At 37.6% G+C, this 27,072-nt stretch overlaps 2 pseudogenes across 2 annotated transcripts in view; both read left to right on the forward strand.

Moving 5' to 3' along the window:
• Positions 1–14,135, forward strand: part of LOC308655491 (rho GTPase-activating protein 29-like) — a 631,986-nt pseudogene extending 617,851 nt beyond the window's left edge. The window contains exons 22-23 of the transcript in view: positions 13,687–14,064; positions 14,127–14,135. The product of the transcript in view is annotated as a rho GTPase-activating protein 29-like (transcript). The remainder of the gene's footprint in view (positions 1–13,686; positions 14,065–14,126) is intronic.
• A 2,667-nt stretch (positions 14,136–16,802) lies between these two features.
• LOC308657304 (endoplasmic reticulum chaperone BiP-like) lies at positions 16,803–18,773 on the forward strand (annotated as a pseudogene). Its single transcript has one exon. The product of its transcript is annotated as an endoplasmic reticulum chaperone BiP-like (transcript).
• The last annotated feature ends 8,299 nt before the right edge of the window (positions 18,774–27,072 follow it).

Raw genomic sequence — 27,072 nt, forward strand, 5'->3', positions numbered from 1 at the left:
CACTATACCAGACCTTAAAGTATACTACAGAGCAATAGTAACAAAAACACCATGGTATTGGCACCAAAACAGGCTGGTAGAGCAATGGTTCAGAATAGGGGACACAGAGACTAAACCACAAAATTTCAATTACCTTATAGTAGACAAAGGAGCCAAAAGCATGCACTGGAGACAAGAGAGCATCTTCAACAAATGGTGCTGGGAAAACTGGAAATACATATGCAACAAAATAAAATTGAACCCCTATATCTCACCATGCACAAAATTTAATTCAAAATACATCAAGGACCTAGGAATTAAACCAGAAACTCTGCATCTAATAGATGAAGAAGAAGGCCCTAATCTTCATCATGTGGGATTAGGCCCCAACTTCCCTAATAAGACTCCTATAGCACAAGAATTAAAAACAAGAATCAATAAATGGGATGGATTCAAACTAAAATTTTTGTTCTCAGCAAAAGAAACAATCTGTGAGGTGCACAGAGAGTCTACACCCTGGGAGCAAATTTTTACCCTTCACACATCAGATAGAGCACAAATCTCTAATGTATATAAACAACTCAAGAACATAAGCACCAAAAGGACAAGTAATCAATAAATGGGCCAAGGACCTGAATGAACACTTCTCAGAAGAGAATATAAAATCAATCAACAAATATATGAAAACATGCTTGTCACCTCTATCAAGCAGAAAAATGCAAATCAAAACTACTCTAAGATATCATCTTACTCCAGTCAGAATAGCAGCTATTATGAAGACAAACCAAAACAAGTCTTGGCAAGGATGTGGGGAAAAAGGTACACTTATACATTGCTGTTAGGACTGCAAATTGGTGGAGCCAGTTGGGAAAGCAGTAAGGAGATTCCTTGGAAATCTGGGAATGGAACCACCATTTGATCCAGCTATTCCTTTTCTCTCATTTTACCCAAAGGACTTAAAAACAGCATACTACAGGGACACAGCCACATCAATGTTTATAGAAACACAATTCACAATAGCTAAACTGTGGAGCCAACCTAGATGTCTTTCAGTGGATGAATGGATAAAAAAATGTGGCATTTATACACAATGGAATACTACTCAGGATGAAAAAAGAACAAAATCATGGCATTTGCAGGTAAATGGATGGTGTTGGAGAAGATAATGCTAAATGAAGTCAGCCAATCTCCCCAAAACAATGCCAAAAGTTTTCTCTGATATAAGTGGGGTGACTCATAGTTGGGTTGGGAGGAACAGCATGGGACGATGAGCTTAATTCTAGGGAGGGGTGGGAGGGAGAGGGAGGGGGAAGGGGATTATCAAGGATGGTGGAATGTGATGGACATCATTATACAAAGTACATATATGAAGACTTGAAATGGGTGTCAACATACCTTATATACAAACAGAGATATGAAAAATTGTGGTATATATGTGTATTAAGTATTGTAATGCAAAAAATATAGTACATATATAATGGCATGAACTGACGTGAACATACTTTATATCCAGAGATACAAAAAATTGTGCTCTATATGTGTAATAAGAATTGAAATGCATTCCAGTGTTGTCATGTATTTAAAAAAAATTAAATCAATTTTAAAAAATAAATAGCTTCACTAAATACAAGAGAGTCTACTTTGGATTCTATTTTATTCTGTTGATTTGCATGTCTCTTCCTAGGCCAAAATCAAAATGTCTTGAATCCTGTAGCTCTACAGTGAATTGTAAAGTCAAGCAGTCTAGATTCTCTAAAATTTCTTTGGCTCTTCCATATCTTTAACATTTTCATATAAACTTGAGAATCAACTTTTTAATTTCTGCATAAAAACGTGCAGGGTTCTTCCAAAATCCTATATACTCGGCAATAAAACAGAATAAAATCATCGCATTTGCAGATAAATGGATGGAGTTGGAGAAGATAATGCTCAGTGAAACTAGGCAAGCCCAAAGTAACAAATGCCAAATGTTCTCTCTGATAAAAGGAGGCTGATTCATAGTGGGGTAGGGAGGGGCAACAAGGGAGGACTCTGGAGCAGAGGGGTGGGAGGGGAAGGGAGAGAACATGGGTTTAGAAATGATTGTGGAATGAGAAGGTCATCATTATGCCAAATACGTGTATGAAGACACGAATTGGTATGAATATACTTTGTATATGAACAGAGATGTGAACTATTGTGCTCTATATGTGTAATATGAATTGTAATGCATTCCACAGTCATAAGTAAATAAAAAAGAAAAAAAAATGTGTGCTTTATAAGAGTTCAATAAATAAGATTCTTTTTTATGTTAGAAATGCAAAATAATAGCTTTTTGTAATATATAAATAGTCTCAAAGTCTAAAAATTATTCCAAGTACAATATAATGTGGTATATGTTTTTGTCATTTTACCTTTCTTACATATTAATATTTCTGTTGTAAGGACCCAGCTCCCTTGGAACATTTCAGCAATCATTAATGGCAAAAGCAGCTGCCACCCATAAGTTCAGAAAATGGAGATTTCCCGCAAGATGTAGTTACTATGAACGCATTGTCATATTTTGAGGTCTTGAATGTGAAGAAGTAAGATCTTTTTGGTATCACAATTTTTTTCTTTTGCTATATACTTTTTGTTATGATTTTACTTATTTGGAGATGTGTGTGTCCACACACAAACAAACATATAAATATATATAACTTTGTTGTTTGTACTCCTGGGAACTAAATGTAGGGTCTTGCACATGCCATATTTTTAGAGAGAGAGAGAGAGAGAGAGAGAGAGAGAGAGAGAGAGAATTTTTTAATATTTATTTTTCAGTTTTCGGTGGACACAATAACTTTTTTTAAATTTTATTTTTATGTAGTGCTGAGGATCGAACCCAGTGCCCCATGCACACCAGGTGAGCACATTACCGCTTGAACCACATGCCCAGCCGATCTACCCTTTCTTAAAATTATGTTTTGAAATGGGTTCTTGCTAGACTGGTCTGCCCTTCAACTTGTTAAATTCCTGTTTCAACCCCTCAAGTAGCTGGAATCATGGGCATATGCCATCACACCTGGCATGCCAGTACATTTTTAATAAAGTCCCACAGTTTATTTCTATAGTTTTCTTCTTTGTTTTTCTGCTAAATGTAATTCACAAACCACAAGTAGTAGTTTTTAACTTATTTTTTTTCATTATTAGTTGGCTTGTATTTTGCTTAGTTGCGAATAATTTTAAGGGGAGTCAATCAGTTTTCAAATATCATTTTCTTAGAGTGTCTTCTTGTCTGCCATAAAAAATGCATGGCAAACTTAACCATCCTTTGTGGACATCAGAAACTTTGGGGCAAAATACACTTATTTGGAGCAGAAATTTCCTGTGTTGCCAAAAAGGAGCCAGATGGCATTCCTTCACAATCAAAACATGTACTTTAGTAATTGAAAAGACTGCCTTTTGTTTACAAGTATGTTGTTTACTCTTAAAACTCTAAAAACATAAATGCCTTTGTGATTTGTTTTAATGAAAAAGAGACTTTAAGAAAATCAGCACTCCCCATTTGTAATAACTAAATTTGTTCACATTTATTTGGAAAATGTAATTTATTTGACTTCAACTTGTATTTTTTAAATACTAATAAAAATTGAAGTAGATACATCAACTCTGTCTAGATGTCTGCATTTAGCCCTTTGTACTAAAGTAAAATATTGCATTCTGTTTTTCTTTTCTTTTCAAGGGAATTTATCGAGTCAGTGGCAACAAGGCAAAAATCGCAATACTGTGTCGAGCTCTGGAAAATGGAAGGCATTTAGTAGATCTGTCTGAATTTTCTTCACATGACATCTGTGAAGTGTTAAAATTTTACCTTCAGCAGGTTAAAGTTTTATTCTAAACCTACCATCAAATTAAAAGAGCAAAAATATTTTATATTTCATATTTTTCATTGGTATAGACTATGTCATTACCTGCCTCATTATTCTAAGATTTTATACTGATGTACTTTGATTTGGAAATATTTCCATCCAGTATTCTGTCCACTCCACAAGCTCTGTCAGTTTTGAGTGCTTTAGTTCTTGGAACTTTTCTTGATTTTTATTGCTATTCTCCCACCCTTGTACTAGAAGCTCTTCTTTGGAGATGTGTGTGTGTACACATTCACAAACACACATATAAATATTTATAAATTTGTTATTTGTACTTGTGGAGATTAAAACTTCAGGGTCTTGTACTTGCTTGGCAAGCATACTTGTTCTCCAGTTCCGTTAGCTTTTCTTTATTGTTCTTTTTTTCTTCAAAAACTTTCTAAGACATTTACTTGTCTTTTTCTTCTTGAATAAGTAAAATTACTCCATTTGTAAGATCATGTTTTAATATTAAAGTTCTGATTTTCTATTCCTTTGATAACATTTTTTAATGAATATATGATGCTCTTTTATTGTGGATATCCATAGATTTTTCTCATTAAGGGTTTTTTTTCTCTATTTGGCCTCTAACCTCTGTAGAAATACAATGTGATCCTCATATATAACATTAAATTTTCTATAGCAACATAAAAATTAAAAATAAAGTGAAGCAAATTTTAATATATCATTGAACATTTTGAATATCTAGTTTTTTAAATAATGAGGTATTTTGTTTATTTATTTATTTGTACTTCAGATCTTCTTCTTTGAAATCTGGTATCTATTTTTTTTTATTTAGAGAGCATCTCAATTTAGATCAGTTGCATTTCCAGTACTCTTTCACCATATCTGACTCATTGCCAGCATATTGACAGCATCATTTTACACCTTCAATTTGTTCTTTTTCTACCCATTTTGATTTTTGTCTTTCATGGTGCCTAGATATATTAGAGTTTGGACTTGAAATCACTTTTAAAGCACTTGAACACATCAAGGCTATTTAAAAACTTTGAACATTACTATAAAGTGGTCTAGGTGGACTGTTTGGTATATGTCTAATTACTGTTATGGCACTGGTGTGATGTTCCTGGGAAGGCATTTTTTTAATTGTAGATGGACACAGTACTTTTAATTTATTTAAATGTGGTGCTGAGGATCAAACCTAGTGTCTCACACACGCCAGATGAGTGCACTACCATGAGCCACAACCCAGTCTCCCAGGAAAGCATATTTTCCTTGCCTAGAGATATAGTACCAATACTGTGGGAGCCAGGGTTACTAAGACTGTAAGATCTGTGCTTTCAGTGTGCATATAGCCAACAACTCCCCATTTGAAGATAGTTACCTCTCTGTTCCTTATGTTTGGCACTGCCTCGATTCAGAGAGCCTCTGTATCTCATTGCCCAGAGAAAAATTTTCCAGAGTTTTAGGCAGGAGATTGCTCTAGTACATGGAGTGGAGACAGGATTCTATAGAAAGCTAAGCTTTCTCAGCTGGCCCACCTGCAACCTAACCCAATATCAGAGGACCTGGTAGTGATTGTCCATGTCAGTTTACAATTCTGAAAATCATGTTGAGTGACAAAGGGTCAGTTCCCTTGGAAATGCTGCATCAGGACTTATTCATCTGCTCTTCTACTTGTGAATTGTTGCTTTTTGTTTTCTCTATTTTCCTAGTCCTTATGAGCCTACTGTATTTTAGTGGAATTGCAGGAGGGAAAAAATTAAGTATAAATTGCTGGATCTACAATGTTAGCCCAGGAAAGCATTGATAAACCTTTAATCACATTTGATAGACCCCTCAACTGAGAAAGGGAGGTTGATACCTTTGAATGATTGTAAGTCTCATAATGTGTCATCCTTAATCTTGTTTAGTCAGTCAGGGAGAGGAGATGAATTGGGTCCAATACAATCAACTTGCATTCTGTTGAGGAATTTTGTAGGTCTAAGACTTTCATTTGGGAAAGTGTGCTCAATTTTTGCAATAGTGTCAGAGAGTAGCCTTTATTTGACTCATTGACCTAACGCTCCAAGAAGTGAAGTGAGTTGCTTCAGATCCCAGAGTGGTGAAGATAGAAACTGATCACAGGGCAACACCCTAACTTCCCACAGATATTATAGGACATCAGGTAGCTAACGGTTCACTGAATTTTCTATTGTAGATCAGTAGACACATTGAAATTCATTATGGCCGTGGATATTTGTTGTAAGAATTTTTTCTTTTGATCTATTCATGGCAAATCAGCCTGGTTTAAAGTTGCATGAGATGTTGACAGTATGTTTTTGTAGGTCATATTATCTTGTGCTGATCTTCATTCTTGCCCAAGTAAAATCTCTGCCCTTTAGCACTTTGATATTTTTACCCCTTACTCTTAAAATCCATGGGTTTCTGATTCATTTTATACATTTTGTGCACTATTCTATGTTTGTTCCAGTAAAGCAGCTGAAGATTATGCTATTTGGGGGGCAGATGTGAATATAATGTGTTTAGGATAGAGATGAAGAGTTTTAAAATCCCATAATGAAGCTTAAAATTTAAACTTCATTTAAAGCTTAGAATTTTACTCAGTATCTATTAATTTGTTATTAACATAAATATAATTTAGTCAAGATTTTGATTTGCTTTCTAAGTCACTTCTCTACCAAACATATATATTTTATTTTATGGGCAGGGATGAAGCTCAGTATTAGAGTGCTTGCATAGCATGCTTAAGGTCCTAGGTTCAATCCCCAATACTGAAAATGATATCAATAAATACAAACTGACTTTAGATTTTGTTAATCTAAAGGGACATGGTAAATTATTTGAGTAATTCTCACTTATAGTTGACTTTAACAAAGAAAACAGGCAGAAGATTTTTTCAAAATATTTACTTTTTTGTTGTAGCGGGATGCAATACCTTTATTTTATTTATTAATTTTTATGTGTTACTGAGGATCAAACTCAGGTCCCTGCATGTGCTAGGAAAACACTCTACCTCTGAGCCACAACCTCAGCCCAAAGGTATATTTAATATAATTTTGTTTCTTTAGCTACCAGAACCATCGGTTTTATTCCAATGGTACCAGGAATTTATGGAGCTTGCAAATGTCATCCAACATATTAACCAAGAACAGGACACCAAAAGGGACACCTCTGAAGACAGCACATCTCCAAATATGTGTATGGAAATCAACCAAATTCTTCTCAAAACCAAGGTCCTTCTAAGACAATTGCCACCATTCAATTTTAACACTGTACATTACCTTATCGTCCATCGTAAGAGGTAAGAATTTTTATACCATCTTAACATTTTTAATTGAACAGGGCAATAGTATTCAGTACATTTATATTGTTGTGGTATGATTTTCAAAATGATTTTTAGGATGTTTTATTATGCATTGGAAGAGGGAGACATTGAATACATGTTCATGAAGCAAACATGGTTCCCTCAGATGCTTCTTGTGTGCCAGGCTCTGGCTGGTGAAACTAGGATGGAAACATAGGGTTTCTGCTATTTGTAGGCTCATCCTCTTGGAGTACAGATCTGTATATAACCACAGTTCACAATCATCCTTTTTCTAGTAGCTGTGCACAGCTTGTAGGCATGCAGAGGATGTTTTTAGGGTAGGGATAGAGCAGAAGAGGCAAAAGGCCTTGTGTCTGATTTTAAGAAATGATGGGTTATTTGGTAGAGAATGTGCAGAAGAGCATATGAGGCAGAGAGTAACAGACATGGAGACACAAGAAAGCATTTTGCATTTAGAAAATTTTATTTCATTAGGCTATAATATAGGAAGCAGTAGCAAGAACTGTGCTACCCTTCCTAGAAACTTGATAAAAAATCTTACCTACCTGGCAGATGAGTTGACCATATTGTTTCTATACCCACTAAAGAATGTGGAATCAGGAATTTCACATATTCAGATTTGCCTGCTAGACCTTTCTGACAGCAATTAAGATTTCCTTTTATTTTTTTTAATTCATTTTTTTGTGGCTGGAATTGTGGCTCAGCAGTAGAGCATGTGCAAGGCCCTGGGTTTGAACCTCAGCCCCATATACAAATAAAAAAATAAAATAAAAATTAAAAAAATTATTAGTTCAAATCAGTTGTACATGACAGCAGAATGCTTTTCAATCCATTGTACACAAATGGAGCACAAATTTTCATTTCACTGTACATGATGTAGAGTCATACCACATGTGCCATAATACATGTACTTAGGGTAATGATGTTCGTCTCATTCCACCATCTTTCCTACCCCATACCCCTCCTCTTCCTTCTTTCTCTTGAGCCCAATCAATGTTCCTACATCCCCAGAGACCAAATTATGTATAAACATTTATTTATCAGAGAGAATTTTGGCCTTTGATTTTGGGGGATTGGCTTACTTTATGATATTCACCAACTCCATTCATTTACCTGTAAATGCCATTATTTTATTCTCTTGTAATGCTGAGTAATAGTCCATTGTGTATATATACCACAGTTGTTTTTTAACTATTCATCTGTTGAAGGGCTTCAAATTATTCCATGAAATAGAAAAGGAGAAAACCCTTCCAAACTCATTCTGTGAAGCTAGTATCACCCTGATACCCAAACTAGCCAGAGACACATCAAGCAAAGAAAATTTCAGACCCATATCTCAGATGAACATAGATGCAAAAATTCTCAATAAAATTCTGGCAAATCACATGCAAAAACATATGGAGAAAAACAATGCACCATGATCAAGTTGTGTATTCCAGGGATGCAAAGTTGGTTCAATATACAGAAATCAATAAATGTAATTCATCACATCAATAAACTTAAAGAGAAGAATCCTATGATTATCTCAATTGATGCAGAGAAAGAATTTGACAAAATACAGTACCTTTTCATGTTCAAAACATTAGAAAAACTAGGGGTAGTAGGAATATACCTCAACATAGTAAAAGCTCTCTATGCTAAACCTAAGGCTAACATCATTCTAAATGTAAGCATTCCATCTAAAAATTGTTCAACACAATCCTTGCCACTCTAGCCAGAGCAATTAGATGAAATAAATTCAAGGGAATACAAATAGGAAAAGAAGAACTCAAATTATCATTCTTTGCCAATGACATAATTTTATACTTGGAGGATCCAAAAAACTCCACCAGAAAACTTCTTGAATAATAAATGAATTTGGCAAAGTAGCAGGATATAAAATTAATACCCATAAATCAAATGCATTTCTATACATCAGTTATGAATCCTCTGAAAGACAAATAGCAAAACTACCCCATTCACTATATATATATATATATATATATATATATATATATATATATATATATATATATATATCACAGCTTTTTTATCCATAGATGAATCTAGTATCATCCTGATAGATAAACCAGGCAGAGACCGATTTCCTTAGATAGTCATAGAAATAACAAGCTGAGAGTGTTTGAAGTAAAACCAGAACACTGATAGTGGCAATTAAACAGAGAGATGTTCAGGAGAGAGAATCATTTAGGCTAGAAAACTAGCTGTGGGCAGCTGGGAGTGTGGCTAGTGATAGAAAACTTGCCTAGCACATGTTAGACAGTGGTTTTGATACTCAACACTGCATAAAAATAAATAAATAAAATAAAGGTATTGTGTCCATCTCTACATAAAAATTATTTTTAAAAAAATAAATAAAACTAATTGGGCAGTGAGAGAGAAATTGACAGTGATGTTTCTGTTTCCAGTATAAGAAACGGGGAGTATATCCCACATACAAAGATGGAGCAATTTTTAGAGGTGTTTTTCTTCCTTCTGCTACTGAGTTCAGTAGTTCCTTCTACTTACATGCATTTTTTCCTAATATAGTATTCTGAAACTCAGTTTGGTGTGTGGTAAGTATCATAATGAAAAAAAAAGAATTCTTTCCCTAGACCCACCAAACTTGACCCTTGACAAATGTTTTATAGTCTTGTATAGCCCGAGTTTTCTCCACCCTTCTCAAGTCATAGTAAACTGCCATTAAGGACATCTATTAGTCAAATCTCATACACTTTATGTGTTCTTCTTTTCAGGGTTGTAGACCATTCTGAAGAAAACCTGATGAACTCAAAAAACTTAGGGGTGGTATTTGGACCCTGTCTCATGAGGCTCAGGCCTACAACCACTCCTGGTACCATCTCCTCCTCCCTTGTTGCATATGCCAATCAGGCCCTGTTGGTAGAGTTCCTCATTACCAATGCACAGATGATCTTCCATGGGTGCCTAGAGCCACAAAATGTTTCATCTAGTACTGATGTTGTCACACCTCGGGTGGATAAAGCCCTCCTTCCAAACCCATAATATCAACAGAACATTCCACAAAGTCACAATATTTTTCTACAAAGCAAGTGAGTTTTGACCATTACACAATTGGATTAAATTTGTGATGTTTATGTTAACAATAGTCTTTGAACTGTTTGTTTTGAGATGTTTTGCTTTTAGTTTAAAACTTTTCCTATATCAATAGGATATCCACACTGCAGATATTGAAATTAAAAATTATGAATTGGCTACATCATTTGAGGAATCAGAATGCAAGCAAAATGCATTGGAAAAATAGGATGCATGTCTCATTGGTGAGTGGTAATTGCTGAGAGCCATTGCCAAGTAGGAATGATGCATGGCAATTTCTTTGTCAGCCTACTCCATGTTGCTTAGAGGAAGGACTCTCCATTGTGGAAATGGGCTTGCCTTTGGACCCAGGTCAGATCTGGGTTTAGGGCGGATCAGGTTTTAGGGAGTATCCTGCTCCTTGGGTTTAGGGCGGTTCCAGGATTAAGGTGTACCCTGCTGGGAATAGGGCATATCTTGCTGCCTCAGGCACGCCCGCTCCTTGAGTTCCCCTTGAGTTATGGGGGGGGGGGATTCAGAGAGTATTTGGGATTCAGAACGTGAATTTTGCCAGAATGTGAATGTCCCCAGAATGTGTGTAGAATGCCAGTGTGAGTCTGGGAATAAAGAGATGCTGTTTGAATCTACAAGGTGTGTGGTGGCCCGTGATTTTGTGCCCAGCCAGACTGCGGCAGGTAATGTAACATATATCTTTGCATATTTCAAAACTTGCCAAGAAGTCATGATTAAAAACCAAGGTGAGGGCTGGGCTTGTAGCTCAGTGGTAAAACTCTTGCCTCAGCATGTGTGAGGCCATAAGTTGGATTCTCAGTACCATATAAAACAAATAAATATAAAAATATTGTGTCCATCTACAATACTCATCCTTTAAATAAAAACAAGGTGTATTAAGTTGAGGTAAGTTCAAACTTCAAGGTTTTATTAGTTAACTTTTCTAGCCATTGAGAAAGTTTAATGAATATCATTTAAATGAATATTATGCTTTGTTTCTTTCTTGTAAAAAGATATCTTGAAATTTATGAATTATTTTTGTTCTCTTTCTGAAATTTGTTTTCACCATTATTTCTTTGTCATCAATTAAAGTCAAAGCAGAAAAAAGAAGGTGGACTCCCAAAACACACACACACACACACACACAAAATAGACTAAAGTTTTTTTTATGTCCCTTTACCTGTGGCCTAACTTTAGCACATTAAGCACACATGTCTTCCATTTTCTTGGCTCCAGTCTTTTTTTTTTTTTTTTCACTGTTTTTTGATCGTTTTATTTCAGTGAATGGTTTCTGGTAAGGGGGTTGAAAACCTTTCATTCATTACTGCTTTAGTAGAGCTAAATCCAAATTTTTCAATCTATAGCCATAAATGTTAAATTTGATATATAAAATTAATGAAATATCAATGAGTGCTAGTAGCCTGAGAAAGTCTGAAAACAAAGACAGTCCATTACCTCTGTGCAAAGAAAAGCACTGGACTCACTTATTCCATTTATCTGATTTGATCTTATTAGCACTTCTGTGCTATGAATCTTGGCCTCATTTAAGCCATAGCTAACAGTCTGAGGAAGGTAAATAATGCCAAGGGTCATGTCCCTAAATTATTGTTGATTCGGGGCTGGGGATGTGGCTCAAGCGGTAGCGCGCTCGCCTGACATGCACGCGGCCTGGGTTCGATCCTCAGCAGCACATACAAAGATGTTGTGTCCGCGGAGAACTAAAATAAATAAATAAATTCTCTCCCCACTCTCTCTCTCTCTCTCTCTCTCTCTCTCTCTCTCTCTCTCTCTCTCCCCCTTTCCTCTCTCTTTAAAAAAAAATATTGTTGATTCAGGATTTGAACCTCATCCTGTCTCATTCCTAAATGTAACCTTGTTTCACTGTCCAATGAAATTGGATTTTCAGGTAGGTATAGTAATAACAATAAATAATTTTAAAATATTTGAAGTTTTCATTACATACCAGGTAATTCTGAGCCTTTTCTTTATAAGATCATTAACACCACATGCCAACATATCTCCACATAGGAGTCTGTCTTGACAGAAGAAGGCAGGTAGGGATAGTACACTTGCCCAGGGCAGAACTGGAGCAGGAGCTGAGACAGCACCCAGGCAGCTAGAAGTGGTGCTAGAAGTTCCACAGGACTGTAAATATGTTCTGGTGGTTTCCATCCAATCACAATGGCTCAGCTCCCTTCTATTAATGTGGAGAAGGGTCCAGGACAGCAAATCACATGAGCACTGCCTGGAAACCAGGGAAGAGAGGACAGCAGCCTCCAGTGAAGAAGGAGGACAGATGAAATGATTACCTATAAGTGATGCTGGTTTGCACCTGTCTGCAAACCACTGTCAAAGGATGTGGGATAAGGACCAGGTGACAGGGATGAGGACCACGGGCTATGAACAGGGCCATTGGAAAGACATCAAACCAGTGGCAAGGCACACAGTTTTCTGATGTTTCTCAGCAGGGAGAGGAGGCTCTTGGCCAGAGGGCTGCACTTTTCTAGCAACAGGAGCTTCTGGGGTACATGCAGCAAAGACAGAGTGGGAGATGCTAGTGTTCTAGGTGAGAAAACAGGGACCTTGGGACCAGACTAGAATAGAAAGAGAAGGAGGTAAATCTGGAGTCTCCAGGACCAGTAGCACAATGGCAATTTTGACAGCTCTTTAACCTTCCTTTGTCCAGAGGATGTTGCCATGTATTAGTGGATCAGCTGGGAGAGCATCCAAGTCCTCTCTGGTGTGTTGCCCTCAGTATGGACAGAATGTAGCTGGAAAGAAGATTAAGTGACAGGCAAAGTCCTTGGGATTCAGGACATGGTGTTTCTTGGTGTACAGAATAGTGTTACTGTTCTAGAGTTACCATTGTCTGCCTGTTGAAATCAGGAAAGTCTTACCACAGAAAATATTCATCCATGAGTAGTATATTAAAACAAGTTACTACAGGAAGTGTTTTTTTTTTAATTTTATGTGCTTTGTGATTATTTGTTCTATTAAGATAAATTTTAAAAAGTAATGCTTTAATTAAAACTGTGCCTTTAATATTGTCTGGATTTTTAATTCCTCTGCATAGATGCCTGAGAAAGAAAATGTTGGAAAAATATTTAAGTCTCTGCTGTTTGAGAGAATGACCATCAATAAATAACCACACTTACTTATTAACCAAGCTCCATGAAGTTTAAAAAAAAAAAACTCTTCTTTTTCAGATCACAAAGAACTTGAATCATCATCACAAAAGATGGACAATATGTGTAAAACCACGAAACCACTTAGTCTGAAATCTGATGTGACAACAAATGATATACAGAGGTCTATGCCAAGCCCCAAGATCAGATGTTTCTGTTTGCCTATAGATAGGTTCCATCTTGCAAGCTCTCCTAATGAGAAAAACAGCAGAAACGGGAAAATGTCAATTCAGACAAGTTTTGCCAGAATCTTACCTTTGAAGGACTTAATAGAAAAGATACCCCTACTACTGTTGGTTCCCAATTTAATGGTTTTGATCAGCAGATTCCACAAAAAACTCAGGGACAACAATGTGAACCAAAGAACTTAACTGGCATGAGTGCAGTGATTGTGCCAAGTGTACTCCAGGAAAAAGTGACAATGAGCATCAAAGTTACTGGTGACCATTGCAATGGTGCCACACAGCCCAACATGCCAGCCAGTTCAGCAAGAGAGGCACCAGTGAGACTATCCTCTCATTCTCACCATCTCACTCCTGCAAGAGCACCCAGAATACTGCATCCCCATCTCAGGACAACATTTTACAAACCACTTACCCTGACCAGCAAAGTCAGGGGGATGAAAGAGAGACCAGCTTCACCTTCAGCAGCAGTGCCTCCTAGCATAGCTCTTAGTCCCCTGAGTCATGTGGAGAAATCTGTTCCAGAGAAATTCATATGGAATAATAAAAGACCCAGAATAGCAAAAACAATGCTAAGCAGGAAGTGTGAATCAGGCGGTATAGCGATACCAGACTTCAAACTATACTACAGAGCAATAGTAACAAAAACAGCATGGTACTGATACCAAAACAGGCGGTTGGACCAATGGTACAGAATAGAGGACACAGTAACCAATCCACAAAACTACAACTATCTTATATTTGATAAAGGGGCTAAAAGCATGCAATGGAGGAAGGATAGCATCTTCAACAAATGATGCTGGGAAAACTGGAAATCCATTTGCATCAAAATGAAACTGAAGCCCTTTCTCTCACCATGCACAAAAGTTAACTCAAAATGGATCAAGGAGCTTGATATTAAATCAGAGACACGGCATCTGATAGAAGAAAAAGTTGGCTATGATCTACATACTGTGGGGTCGGGCTCCAAATTCCTCAATAGGACACCCATAGCACAAGAGTTAACAACTAGAATCAACAAATGGGACTTACTCTAACTAAAAAGTTTTTTCTCAGCAAAAGAAACAATAAGAGAGGTAAACAGGGAGCCTACATCCTGGGAACAAATCTTTACTCCACACACTTCAGATAGAGCCCTAATATCCAGAGTATACAAAGAACTCAAAAAATTAGATAATAAGATAACAAATAACCCAATCAACAAATGGGCCAAGGACCTGAACAGACACTTCTCAGAGGAGGACATACAATCAATTAATAAGTATATGAAAAAATGCTCACCATCGCTAGCAGTCAGAGAAATGCAAATCAAAACCACCCTAAGATACCATCTCACTCCAGTAAGATTGGCAGCCATTATGAAGTCCAACAACAACAAGTGCTTAAGAGGATGTGGGGAAAAGGGTACACGTGTTCATTGTTGGTGGGACTGCAAATTGGTGCAGCCAATTTGGAAATCAGTATGGAGATTTCTTGGAAAGCTGGGAATGGAACCACCATTTGACCCAGCTATTCCCCTTCTCGGTCTATTCCCTAAAGACCTAATAAGAGCATGCTACAGGGACACTGCTACATAGATGTTCATAGCAGCACAATTCATGATAGCAAGATTGTGGAACCAACATAGATGCCCTTCAATAGATGAATGGATAAAAAAATGTGGCATTTATACACAATGGAGTATTACTCTCATTAAAAAATGACAAAATCATAGAATTTGGAGGGAAATGGATGGCATTAGAGCAGATTATGCTAAGTGAAGCTAGCCAATCCTTAAAAAACAAATGCCAAATGACGGCTTAGATATAAGGCGAGTAACCAAGGACAGGGTAGGGACGAAGAGCTTGAGAAGAAGATTAACATTAAACAGGGATGAGAGGTGGGAGGGAAAGGGAGTGAGAAGGGAAATCGCATGGAAATGGAAGGTGATCCTCAGGGTTTTACAAAATTACATATAAGAGGAAAGGAGGGGTAAGAGAAGAATAATACAAGTGGAAGAAATGATTTAGAGTAGAGGGGGTAGAGAGAGAAATGGGGAGGGGAGGGGAGGGGAGGGGGGATAGTAGAGAATAGGATAGACAGCAGAATACATCAGACACTAGAATGGCAATATGGAAATCAATGCAAGTGTAACTGATGTGATACAGCAATCTGTATACAGGGTAAAAATGGGAGTTCATAACCCACTTGAATCAAACTGTGAAATATGATATATTAAGAACTATGTAATGTTTTGAATTACCAACAATAAAAAAAAAGAAAGAAATCTGTTCCAGAGGCAGACAGCACATCAGCTTACCAGTACCATGCTGTTTTTGCAGCCAGCTGCTGAGCATAAAGAGAACTCTGAGGAGCTCAGCCTGCCTGACATGAATCCAATGTGCCAGGGACTCAGGCTAAAACAAATGGAAGAGTTACAAGACCTTGAATTTGAAATGCCACAGTTTGTGTAGATTGTCAAAATTCAGTTTTTCTTTTTCTTGTTTCATTTTTATGTATTGTGTTTATTTTATGAAAGAACGTTGTGACAGAACCTCTTTTGTATAGGATGACCAAAGTATGTATTTTGCCTTTTGGCCTTGTATTGTGTTTGCTAGTTATATAGAATTTTAGTGTTTTAGTCATATAGAATGATAGTGCCTCACTGGTACTGTATTTAAATTCTGTGTTTTTGAATTTATGCATAAAATAAGTATTATAATTTTAAATTTAAAATAATTTTCTCTATAAAATGATTCATGTAAATGCATCCTTAATGTATAATATTGTTCTCAACAAATAGGGGCAGTAGGGGAAAATGAGCTTTATTTTGGAGCAAACCTGGTACTGATTCATAAAATGCTTCTGAATGCAAGTGCCTGAAAAATCTTGGTTGGGTATGAATATATATTTTTTCCCACATAATGTTCTAGTGCATCTTTGACCACTTGTGTTGTTATAGCATGTATGAAAGCATTGGCAATTCACTTAACTTTTTAATATTTACATAGTGGCCTAAAAGCTTGCAAATCTGTGTTTACTAGCATTCTACTTGTCAATTTTTACTTATGGTAATTAATATCATTGTAGAAAGAAAATGCACTTCAATACTAAAAAGTTTGAGACATTAGCAGAGACAACACAGACGGACAGAGTTGAGAAATCTCGAGTGGGAGAGACCTGTAACCTCACTGCTCTCAGCTGGGGCCTGTTGCTGGATTGCCTGTGACTTCTGGCTGTCTGCTGAGGAGAGCAAGTGGCCAACAGCTAGGGCAAGATGAAACTCTCTCTGGTGGCCACGTTTCTGCTGCTCCTCTCCGCAGCACGGCTGAGGAGGATGACAAGAAAAGGACGTGGTTACTGTGGTTGGCATCGACCTGGAGACCACTTACTCCTGCATCAGGGTGTTCAAGAATGGCCACTGGAGATCATCTCCAACAATCAGGGCAACCGCATCAGGCTGTCTTATGTGGCCTTCACCCCTGAAGAAGAATGTCTGATCAGCGATACAGTCAAGAATCAGCTTACCTCCAATATTGAGAACATGGTCTTCGATGCCCAGCAACTCATTGGAAGCACCGTGAATGACCCTTCTGTGCAGCAAGACATCAAGTTCTTGCCTTTCAAAGTGTTTTAATAGAAACATAAACCATACATTCAGCTTGATTTTGGAGGTGGTCAAACTAAGACATTTGCTCCAGAAGAAATCTCTGCCTGATTCTCACTAAAATGAAAGAGACTGCTAAGGCTTATTTGGGAAAGATTACCCATGAAATTGTTACTGAAGCAGCCAATTTTAATGATGCCAGTGGCAAGCGACCAAAGATGCTGGAACTATTGCTGGCCTGAATGTTATGAGGATCATCAATGAGCCTACAGCAGCTGCTATTGTTTATGGCCTGGATAAGAGGGAGGGAGAGAAGAACATCCTGGTGTTTCATCTGGGTGGTGGAACCTTCTATGTGTCTCTTCTCCCCATTGACAATTTGATGTCTTCAAAGTCATGGCCACCAATAGAGATACTCATCGGGGTGAAGAAGACTTTGACCAGCGTGTTATGGAACATTTCATTGGGCTGTACAAAAAGAAGACTGGCAAAGATGTTAGAAAAGAAAACAGAGCTGTGCAGAAACTCCAACATGAAATAGAAAAGGTCAAGTGGGCCCTGTCTCCTCAACATTAAGCAAGAATTAAAATTGAGTCCTTCCATGAAGGAGAAGACTTTTCTGACACCCTGACTGAGGCAAAATTTGAAGAGAAAACATGGACCTGTTCTGGTCTACCATGAAGCCTATTCAGAAAGTACTGGAGGATTCTGACTTGAAGAAGTCTGATGTTGATGAGATTGTTCTTGTTGATGGCTCTATTCAAATTCCAAAGATTCAGCAACTTGTTAAAGAGTTCTTGAATGGCAAAGATCCATCCTGTGACATAAACCCAGATGAGGCTGTTGCGTATGGTGACACTGTCCAGGCTGGTGTACTCTCTGATAATCAAGATACAGGTGACCTAGTACTGCTTGATGCATGTCCCCTGACATTGGTATTGAAACTGTGGGAGGTGTCATGACCAAACTGATACCAAGGAATACTGTAGTACACACCAAGAAGTCTCATATCTTTTCTATAGCTTCTGATAATCAACCTAGTGTTCCAATCAAGGTGTATGAAGGTAAAGGACCCCTGAAAAAAGACAACCACCTTATGGGTACATTTGATCTTACTGGAATTCCTTCTGTGGGGTCCCCCAGATTGAAGTCACTTTTGAGATAGATGTGAATGCTATTCTTTGGGTGACAGCTGAAGACAAAGGTACAGAGAACAAAAATAAGATTACAATTACTGATGACAAAAATTGCCTGACACCTGAAGAAATTGAAAAGATGGTTAATGATGTTGAGAAGTTTGCTGAGGAAGACAAAAGACTCAAGGAGTGCATTGATACTAGGAATGAGTTGAAAAGCTATGCCTACTCTCTAAAGTATCAGATTGGAGATAAAGGAAAGTTGGGAGGCAAACTTTCCTCTGAAGATAAGGAGACCATAGAAAAAGCTGTAGAGGAAAAGATTGAATGGCTGGAAAGCCACCAAGATGCTGACATTGAAGACTTCAAAACTAAAAAGAAGGAACTAGAAGAAATGGTTCAGCCAATTATCAGCAAATTCTATGGAAGTGTAGGCCCTCCCCAAACTGGTGAAGAGGATACAGCAGAAAGAGATGAGTTGAAGACACTGATCTGCTAGTGCTGTAATATTGTAAATACTGGACTCAGAACCTTCATTAGGAGAAAACTGAGAGAACTTAAGTCTCAAATGTAATTGGAATCTTCACTTCAGATTGGAGTTGAAGATGCTATAGCCCAAGTGGCTGTTTACTGCTTTCCGTTAGCAGTTGCTCACATGTTTTGGAGAAGAGAGAGAGGAGAAATCGGCTATCTTAAAAAACTGGATATAAAAATGTGGGTCAGGATGTGTGTTTACCTCAGAAATGTTCTATTTAATGATTGGGTCATGCACATCTGGTATAGGAACTTTTTTCTACCATAAGTGACACCAATAAATGTTTTTTATTTAAAAAAAATACTAAAAGTTTGGAACTGTCATAAAATAAAAATTTGCACAGATAAAGCTAAGGGATAAAACACTATCAGAAGCATTAAAACCATCTAAAGGCAAATAACTAAACTATATAATTTAAATTATAATATGTTTATATATTATATATTATGTATTATATATTATATACTACATATTATAGATGTTATATATAATAAAATAATATTTATATATTCAATATATATATATATTATTCTAGTATATGTGTATATATTATATATGTATTTCATATATTATATATAATTTATATTAAATACATATAAATCATAAATATTTTGATATGTAATATATAATTTATATAATATATATCTTATATATTTATATATTAATATATAATTTATATATAAATATATAAATGTTATGTAAATATATTATATCAATTATATATCATATATATTTATGAATATATAATATGAATGTATAATATATTTATATATTAATATACATAAAATTTTTATATATAATTAATATATTTTTTATTATATGTATACATGATAAAATAGATGTATTATATGTAATATAATATAAATTAGAATGTTATATAAATATAGGATGTAAAAGGGAAAAAAATAAAATAGCCTTTTTTGGTATGTGTGAACTATATTGTGAGTCAATGTTTTTGTATGATTATATTATACTTGATAAAAATTATATGTATAGGTTTATACACACATTATTATATGTAAATTATTTCAAGTACTATAAGTTATTGTGGCTTCTCTGAAATTGTAGCCTCTTGGAGTATGATACTTTAAGATTATTAACTATTGATTCAGTGGTCAACACATGGGCTATCACTTGACTATAATATGAAATGGCTTTTATGGCATGTTGTCTTATAGTTCTCCATAACATTAAGGACTAAGGAGAAATGAACAAATGGCCTTTTTAATGCTAAAGCCATTTTTTAGCCTTCCTTATACAAAGTACAAGAATCATATTGGATTGAAAACCTAAAAATAAAATCAGAGCTAACATTTATTGAGCTTTTTTTGTGTATTTAGACTTTACCAAGTTGAAATTTTACAGCAACCTCTAATGGGTAAGTAAGCATTTTATTATTCCTGTGTTACAGATGAGGAAACTGAGGCTTAGCTAAGTGACATGCTTTTAGTTTTAAGAGATGTAGCAAGCAGAATTGAATCTCAAATACAGGGTTGTGAAATTTTGATTAGTACTTCTTTTTTTGGGTACCAGAGAGCCACAACCCTATTTTGTTTTTTATTTAGAGCAGGGTCTCACTGAATTTCTTAGCACCTTGCTTTTGCTGAGGCTGGATTTGAACTTGCAGTCATCCTGCCTCAGCCTCCCAGTGGGATTACAGGCCTGTGCCAGTTTGCCTGGCTGGTTAGTGCTCTTAATGAATGTGATTACTAAATAATAGCAGGAAACACTGAACAATAGAAAATGCATCTTTCAATGTTTTTATTGTAAAATACACTTACAATTTGCCATTTGGACCATTTTGAAGTGTACAGTTAAGTAACACTAAGTATATTCACATTGTCCAAGGTGGCATGTATTGCTGCGTCATCAGATGACAGAAAGTAGAAGGGGGGAAAGGGATGTGAATGATGTGTTAAGCCTCTGATATAAGGGCATTCATTCTGTTAAAAAATATAGAGCCCCATGACTTAATCACATGTTTTGACTTATAAATAACTTTACATACTTTTTCTACCTGGACTATCAACCAGTGAAAACGTATATGTCATTAGAATTGAGAAATAATTTATTTAAGTTGATTTTGAGAGTATAGTAAGTCTCATTGTCCCTTTTGTTGCTTTCACAATTGTGATTGTCACAACATATACATTTGGGGAGAACACATTCAGATCATAGCAAACATGTTTAATGTTAGGGTCTGTAAACAAGTCAAGATGGCGCCTGGCATTTTGCCAGAGGGAGTAGTTTGTGAAGTAACTCCAGGGAGCCATTAAGTGTGGAGATTCCTTATTGGTTGACTGCTGTATCTAGTTTATGTTAATTAAGATAAGCTGTGTGTAATGTATATATATACCCCTCCTGTCCTTCAATAAAAGGCTCCCACTCCTGCTGTATCAATGTACACAAGTTGCTCATTACCCCCCAGTTATTTTGCTGCAGCCAGACTGCTGCAGTTTAATACACTGTAAAGGGAAATCCTTCTGTGGAAAGAATGTTGGTTTAAATCATGTGGAAAGTCCTTTCTAACTCTGAACCTAAGACTGTAGGATAAATAGACCTTGATTCTAGTTGGGATGTTTCCAAACATGTGTCCATACACATGGCAGTGCCCTGTGCTGATGCAGCTTGCATCCTGAGGTTTTAGCTACCAGCCAGGGATCACTGCACTGTGGCCCTGGTTCCCATCTCCATCTGGCTACTAACATGAACTGATGTCACTATTGGATTGTAGGATTTAATGACTGTTGTGTAGTTTAAAGCTTTAGGTTGTTGATATTTAATTACAATAATTAGACAAACATTTAATGACAATTTACTATATACCATCACCATGTTAGATAACAGAGACAAGACAATCTTTAAAAACACTTACTGGGCTGGAATAAAGCTCACAGTTAAGTTCTTGCCTAACATGTGCAAGGTTCTGCGTTCAATTTCCAGTACTAAAAACAAACAAAAAATATTTCTGTATTTGTGGAACTTACAACTAAATACTATCAGGAATTGGCAGCTAACTCTCAGTGGATTCTATTTTCACATTTGAAAAAGTCAGATTTGTTCAAGTACCATGTTTTTCCAGAAAAAAAAAATAGCAGAATGTCCTGTAAATAAAAGTCTGAGAATATGAGTAAATTTTTAAATTGAAGCCAAAATTGTGTAACTTGTATTATTTCAATTTTTTTTCCATTCTTAAAATTCTTATCTTCCTCTTGGTATTGGGGAGTGAACCCTGGGGAGCTTAACCACTGAGTCACATTCAGAGATGTTATTTTTTGAGACAGGATCTCATTAATTTATTGAGACTGGCTTTGAACTTATGATCCTCCTGTCTCACACTTCCAAGCCACTGGGATTAAAGGCATGAACCTCCCACTTCTAAAATTGTAATTATCATATTTGTATACCCAGCTTTCTTTCAGGAGACTTTAATTGAAAACTCTCCTGAAGTCTGGGATGTGTTTTAGTGGTAGAGAACATTCCTTGCATGCTGAGGTCCTGGGATTGAGCTCCAGTGCTAGAGAGAAAGAAGGAAGGAAGGAAGGAAGGAAGGAAGGAAGGAAGGAAGGAAGGAAGGAAGGAAGGGAGGGAGGGAGGGAAAGGAAGGAAGAAGAAAAAAGGAATGAATGAAGAAAGGAAGGAATTAAGGAAGGAAGAGGGAAGAGAAAAGAGTGGGAAGAAAGGAGGAAGAAAGGAAGGGAAGGAAAAAGATTAGGAAAAGAAAAATATAATGAACACCAATTAAAATGTCTTCTGCTAACCTACATATTAGTCATTCAATACAGGAACCAAAACCCTTGTATGACTATTTAAATTAATTATAATCATACAAAATCAAATTACAGTCCTTCAGTCCCACCACTTATTTCAAGAACTCAGTAACCACATGGGCTGGTGGCTATTGTACCTGACAGTGCAGTGCAGATACTGTACATTTCTGTCATGGCAGAAAGGTCTATTGGACAACACTGATAAAGAGGAAGCATCACATCAAGATACTGGTATTGTGGATGTGTTAAAGATTATTCAAAAAACTTCAACACCATACATGTTAAAAAAAAAAAAAAACACTTAGCAAATTGTGACCTACAAGAGGACATCCTGAAACCAAAAAAAAAAAAAAAAAAAAAGGACCTTCTTAACAAGCCAGTCAAATTGGCAGCATCTCATTCATGATGTTGGCAAAAATAACATCATTTGGAAAATAGCCTCTTTGCTGTGTATATACAAAAAAGCATCGTAATGAGTTTAAAAGTCCCAACTCTTTAATACAAACCTGGGTTGATTATCAATTGAATGTTACAAATAGAAAACCAACCAGGAAAACTAGTTCATCTAATGCATAATAGCACAGCACTAAAATAACAGACTGGAGATTCTTCCATGAAACAAAGCCAAGCTAGTGGTGTATTACCACAGTGAAAGTTCTTTGTTGACTAACTGCTCAACAGGGGTCAAACTAGACTTCTGAAATTCATAAGGAATTTTCTAACTTTTTTGACTGTGGTCTGCCTTTAGTGAATATACATATGTGAATATACTTTTTTAACTATATTTCATTCAATTTTTCCTAATATATGTTTGTTGTAAGAGTTCATAAACACTGATTTAAAAAATCTACTTCTTGCTACTGAAGTTCTAGATACTAGTAGAGCTAAATTCAAATTGATATATGAAAATAGGGTCCTATATGATAACTTTGATCTGAAATCTGGTATCAGGAATCATAAGGTCTAAAAACCACTGCACTGAAGTTTAGTAATTCCTATTTATTGCATGCTAGGCATTATACAAAGTGCTTAATTCCATTTATCTTATTTACTTCTGAAACAACTGCGTGTTATGAAGTAGGTAGTATTAATCCTATAGCCTAACAGGTTGATTTTAGTTCAATAATGTGCTCCAAATTGTGCTCCCAATGAGTCGTTCACTCAGAATTTGAACCCAGCTAGCTTCCATTAATTTTACTATCCCAAGATCTAGAGCTCCTTATGAGGAATATTAAGAAAAAATAAGTTAAAATTTTCAATTTTGACTGCTTATCACATACCAAGTAATTCTAAGCCTGTTCCTTAGTAGATCATTAAGACCACATGCCAACATATCTCCACATAGGAGTCAGTCTTGACAGAGGAAGGCAGGTAGGGCTAGTGCAATGGACTTGCCCAGGGCAGAACTGGAGCAGGAGCTGAGCCAGCACCCAGGCAGCTGGCTGCAGAGCCTGCACTCTTCATGGTGCTAGAAGTTCTGCAGGACTGTAAATATGTTCTGGTGTTTACCGTCCAACCACAATGGTTCAGCTCCCTTCTATCAATGGGGAGAAGGGCCCAGGAGAGCAAATCACATGAGCACTGCCTGGGAACCAGGGAAGAGAGGCCAGCAGCCTCAGGTGAAGAAGGAGGTCAGATTAAATGATGACCTTCAAGTGATGCTGGTGTGCACCTTTCTGCAAACCACTGCCCAAGGATGTGGGAGAAGGAGCAGGTGGCAGGGATGAGGACCATGGGCTATCAAGAGGGCCATTGGAAAACCTTCAGACCATTGGCAAGGCACACAGTTTCACTATCTCAGGATATATAGTACACAATAAGAAATGTTGATCTTAACCAAGTGATGGTGAAGTGTACTGAGAATTTAATAGGTCAGGTACTGTTCTAAGCACTTTTCATCTCAACAAACTCAAAGGAACTCCTAGTTGATCTGCAGAAGAGTTGGCCCTTTCTCATTCTGTGATTGCAAGAAGAGTTTGTGGTGCTATTTAGTCCAAGGCCAGTGCAGATGGTGTGAACAGTTTGGTCATGTGGGGAAATCCTCAGGGAGTTTAAATTAAAGACACAGACACCATTTTACCTTTAAACCAGCTCTGGGATGGCTCCTTGAACCCTCAGCCTCAAGCTCCCAAGGGGGGCAGTGAGGTTTCACTGAAGAGGAGAGAGAAAAAGAGGGAAAGAGAGAGAGAGAGAGAGAGAGAGAGAGAGAGAGAGAGAGAGAGAGAGAGAGAAAACATGCTAGGGAGAGAGCTTTTATCGGGGAACAAAAAATTCTGGGGGAAATTTCATTTAATGAAGGTCATGCGAGGGCAATGTGGCAAGGTCAGGTGCAATGATTGGATCTTTGGGGCAGTGGTGAGACATCCATCCAATCAGAAAAGCTCTCAAACCCAAGAAGGGTGGAGAGAGCTCTGCCACATTAAAAGTGTCTGAGCACCTCACACTTAGCCAGGGAGCAAACTCAGTCAGTTTAAGGATGGACTCCCACAGTGCTGTTCTTCAAAGGGAAGGGAAACAAAAATATACAATGACTCCTCTCTAGGAAGCAGAGTGGCTCAGCAGCTCAGTAGCTTGGGGGTCGCCCAGTTCCAGGAATGGGGGGGGGTCCAGAAAACTCACCCAGTTCTAGAACTGCAGGGTTCTGGGAGATCACTCCATTGTAGGCTCTAGGATTCTTATACAGTTCCAGGACTGCAGAATCTTGGGAGGCCTGTCGCCCCCAGCCACGCAGGCAGCCAAACTAAAGGTAGTTCCGGTGAATTTCCTAGGATACCAAATAAAACACCCAGGTCAGCTCCTCCGCCTCAAGCTCCCCAAATGGGAGAGCAAGGAATGGCATGAGGGGCTGGTGAGAGTGAGCATATCCAAGAGTGGACTTTTACTGGGGAGACCCTCATTCTTTAGAAAATTCCATCCAAAATATGTCAAGAGGGGCAGGGTTACAAGGACAGGTAAGGTAATTCGACCCCTGGGGTTATAGGAAGGCATGCCTAAGCATGAAGACACATTCTGCTACTTCCAGGATCAGGGCAGCCATCTAGGGCCACTTTGAATGTGGCAAGATCATTGGAAATGACTGAGAGAGCCGCAACCAATCAGGGAAGGAAAATGCTGGTCACTCAGAGCAGCAGCCCCCCACAGAGGCCTATCCAGTTCTAGGGCTGGAAGGTCTAGGAAGCTCACACAGTTCCAGCTTTGCAGGGTCCTGGGTCTTACCCAGGGTTGTAGGGTTTTCTGACCTGTAGGGTGAGGATGCAGCTCAGCCAATGCTCTGTTTTCTGAACCCATGGCACTACATTCATCTCAGCCCTTGCAAGTCTGGCTGCTCAGCTAGGTCCCAAGAAGTGATGTGAAACTTCAGTCAGATGTGGGTTATGACAGCTGTGGGCACTCAGATGCCTCTTCCAGGAGGCAGCATGCAGTCCCAGCCCAGGCCCTGAGGGGCAGGGTGCACCAGAGACTGGGAGCACTGATGTGTGGCTTCACTGCAGCCTGGCCCAATGGGGTAGGCTGTGACAGGGGCTGAGCTCAGGAGTGGCAGGCCACCAAGTGTGGGTGGTTTAGCAGTGCCTAAGTCTCAGGGAAGGTGGGGTGCCATGGCTGTTTGTCACCTGAGCAAGACACAATCCAGCAGTATTTCCAGTCCCCAGGTGCCATGGTCTAATAGCTGTGCTGGCAACCGGAGTGGGGTACACCGTCACCTCCTTCTCTTCTGGGAGCTCAGATGTGTGGACTCCAGGCAGTCCCCTCAAGGGAGCTGAGTGGCATGAGAATACAAGAGTCCTCGTAGTGAGTATGGAAGGTGTTCAAGGTTTGGGTGGGAGCTGCTGGGCTCCTCTTGCTTGATTAGTCCACACAGGGAGGAAGATCCCTTGTTCTGAGCTGCTCCTGGCTGTTGATGGTGTGTCAGACACTAAGTGTGTCCTATTCTCTGTGTGAACATCCCAGGTTCCCATGCTCTATCTGGATTCTGCTGATCCTTAGATGTGCTATGAGGCTCTCTTCACTTACCCACACCAAAGTGCATTGCTTATTTTGGGAGGTTTTTTTTTTTTTTTGTGGGAGGAAGGATGGTAGGGCTTCTAGTAAGACTTCTTGCTAGCATCTCTCCTCCCTAGAAATGCTTACTTTAAAATCAGAATAATCATACCCAATATCACCATGTTTAATCAAATTTGTATTAGAGATCCTCATGAGTAAAATATAATGAGAATAAAAGAAAGTAGAAGAATGGAATACTAAAATATAGAAAGCTTAAACTTGCATTATTTTCAAATGGTGACTATTTTTTTTAATTTTTTTAAATATTTTTAATTTTAGATGCACCCAATGTCTTTATTTTATTTTTTTAATGTGGTGCTGAGGATCGAACCCAGTTCCTCCTGCATGCCAGGCAAGTGCATTAGCACTTGAGGCACATCCCCAGCCCAAACTATTTATATTTTGAAAAAAAAATGTAATCTCCAGAAAGTTTATTGGAAATACCTATAGAAATTGTC

The sequence above is a fragment of the Spermophilus citellus genome (assembly GCF_964194105.1).
Source record: "Spermophilus citellus genome assembly, chromosome: 9".
Classification (NCBI taxonomy): Eukaryota; Metazoa; Chordata; class Mammalia; order Rodentia; family Sciuridae; genus Spermophilus; species Spermophilus citellus.